We start from the raw sequence: 3,042 nt of genomic DNA on the forward strand, positions 1-3,042 counted from the left end.
TTGCAGCCACCTCATTGAGGAGTAAAACGATTCTCAACAAACAGAGAAAGGCGGTGAATCAGCCCTTTAACCACATGTGAACTGTTTGATTACAAATCGAAAATTGTGGAAAAAATCGGTTTGTCTGAAAAATTATGTTGCTCACTGTATGCCTGTATTTTCTCATTTATTTTACTGTGTTTTTTATTTGGGGGGGATAGAACATCTGTACAGCAACAAGTGAAGGACAGGATTGTCCAAGAAGCCTTAGTTTTTATATATATATAAATTATATATATATGTATATATATATATATATATATATATATATATATATATATATATATATATATATATATATATATATATAAATAAAATAAAAAAAACATGACTACATTCATTTTCTTTAGCACACTGACAAATTATTAAATGATACCGGTGTATACACAATAAAATTTGCATATCTGCCTTAACCCCTCCTCTCCCTGCTTGGAGACGGGTGAATGTTCCCCTGTCCCCCACTGTGATTGGCTGGAGATAGGTGAATGCTCCCCTCCCCCGCTGTGATTGGCTGGAGACGGGTGAGCACTCTCCTGTCCCTCACTGTGATTGGCTGGCCTCGTGTGCCGAGGTGTGGACTGAGATGACACGCGCTGCGGTTCCCGGGCTGGAGCGCCGGCGGGCTGGGAGAGCGGGAGGGTCACATGACCCCGCTGGTCTTCACGGCGTCACTCCAGGAACACCCGTACATTTACCACGCAACCTGCGATAGTCTGCCGATAAATAAACCCAGTTTACAAATGCTACAGTTTGTGTAAAAGTTGTTACTAAACCTGATTGCATATCATTAATTTAGTAAAGCATAGTACTGTATCCCTGATGCTGTGGCAGTTCCTGTTTAAAAAGAACACGAGGAACATCAGGATAGAGATTTGCACGGCTGCTGCACATCATGGGATCTACAATTTGGAGAACTCTCCGGGACGTTACAATCTGAATCTGTAGCCAACGATAGCCGGGGATAGCCAGCGAAATCCACCGATGCTAATAATAGTCAGCGATACCCAGCAATGCTAATGACAGCCAACATTACCCAGGGATAGTGAGCGATAGCCAGCGGCGCTAACAATAGCCAGCATCAGCCACCATTAGCCAGCGGCGCTAACAATAGCCAGCATCAGCCACCATTAGCCAGCGGCGCTAACAATAGCCAGCATCAGCCACCATTAGCCAGAGATGCTCGGGGGCAGCTGCAGCACCCAGTCTCAGGTCTCGCAGGACAAAATGGCACCAGGATGACAGAGACACAGAGAAGTCAGTCGTGGCTCAAAGCAGAAAGCGGAGGGGGGGGTTTGAGATTAAGATTCCTGAGATGTGTTCGGCACACTGATACCAGCACGCTAACCCGAGAGAGAAAGAGAGAGAGAGAAAGGGGGGGAGGGAGGGAGGGAGAGAGAGAGGGGGGGGCGGGGAGGGAGGGAGGGAGAGAGAGGGGGGGGGAGGGAGGGAGAGAGCGAGAGAAGGGGGGAGGGAGGCAAAGAGAGAGATACCACAGAGGGGCCCAAAACACAAGGAAATGAAAAAAGGCATGCGTATATCTTTAAATATTACAGACACAGCAAAACTACACAGGGAAGTGCTTTAAAAAGTTTCTGAAGTTCAAATTTTCAGGGTTTCGTTTCTCGTAACTACATTTGTAAAAGCAATACAGTTTTATAAACAATAACATCAATAATTAAATGATTCAAGAATAATTGCTTTAAAACAGCAGGGCAAAACAATAAAACAAAAGTCATTAAAGGAGAAATGGAATAAAGTGGGGTCCAGGTGAACACATGATGGCCATTAGCGATTGGCATACTCGGTTAAAAACGTTTTTTCATTCCGGATTTTTCTCCCGCTGTGTGAAGTTCATCGGAATATTTTGGATTGTTTTTTTTTTTTTTTTTTTTTTTTTTTTTTTTTTAGCGTTAGAGGTGGAACTGAGGTATTCCTTGTTGAGGGAGGTTTATGGTTATTTAAAGTAATGCTTGGAGGTGAATCCACACAAATACCCTTGATTACCATGTGTTTGTGTTCCGTTGACGGAGAATCAGCAGCATTGCACCACATTCAGAAGCCGTTTCTTATTGGCATTACAGTAGTCACTTATATAAACACAAAAACAGCAAATGCGCTTAAAAACAAGTCGCCCTTTTTATACTGAAATGAAATGTATGGTGTGGGTTCTCAGTCTTTTTTTTCCCCTCCATTTTCTTTTTCGTAGAAAAAGTTGCAGAAGTCCGTTTGACGAAGTTCTTTTTCAGTAAAAAAAAGAAAATCAAAATACCTGCCCAAAGTTAGATTTTTATGACACTGACCGGTTGCCGAGCGGACGATACTCTGTTTCTATGGTGAAGGATCCTGATTGGATGATTGTAGAATGGTCACTCCCATGTCTTCGGGCACGCAGGGAACCAGAGCAGTGCTGTGACCCAGTCTAGAGCTGATGCTCCTGAACTCGCCCGGCTGCACACTCTACACAATGCAGGGGTGTGTGTGTGTGTGTGTGTGTGTGTGTGTGTCCAAGCAGCACACTCTGTACACAATGCAGGGATGTGTGTGTGTGTGCGTGTGTGTGTGTGTGTCCAAACCGCACACTCTGTACACAATGCAGGGATGTGTGTGTGTATGTGTGTGTGTGCGTGTCCAAATCGCACACTTTGTACACAATGCAGGGATGTGTGTGTGTGTGTGTGTGTGTCCAAGCCGCACACTCTGTACACAATGCAGGGGTGTGTGTGTCCAAGTCGGGTGTGTGTGTGTGAGAGAGTTTTTGGGTGCCGGGTGGACCCTCTGTACATGAGCGCAGGAGTATGTGTGGGTTCTTTGCGTGGGGCAGGGCAGAAGCAGGAGTGTGTGTGTGTTTTGCGTGGGGCAGGGCAGATGCAGGAGTGTGTGTGTGTGTGTGTTTTGCGTGGGGCAGGGCAGAAGCAGGAGTGTGTGTGTGTGTGTGTGTGTTTTGCATGGGGCAGGGCAGATGCAGGAGTGTGTGTGTGTGTGTTTTGCGTGGGGCAGGGCAGA

At 45.5% G+C, this 3,042-nt stretch overlaps 1 protein-coding gene across 1 annotated transcript in view; it reads right to left on the reverse strand.

Moving 5' to 3' along the window:
- Positions 1 to 1,604: 1,604 nt before the first annotated feature.
- Positions 1,605 to 3,042, reverse strand: part of LOC133116444 (activin receptor type-2A-like) — a 55,513-nt gene continuing 54,075 nt past the window's right edge. The window contains exon 11 of the mRNA XM_061225969.1: positions 1,605 to 3,042. This exon is cut by the window's right edge and continues 394 nt beyond it. The gene's annotated coding sequence lies outside the window, so the exon portion shown is untranslated.

Source organism: Conger conger, chromosome 17 (genome assembly GCF_963514075.1).
Source record: "Conger conger chromosome 17, fConCon1.1, whole genome shotgun sequence".
Lineage (NCBI taxonomy): Eukaryota > Metazoa > Chordata > Actinopteri > Anguilliformes > Congridae > Conger > Conger conger.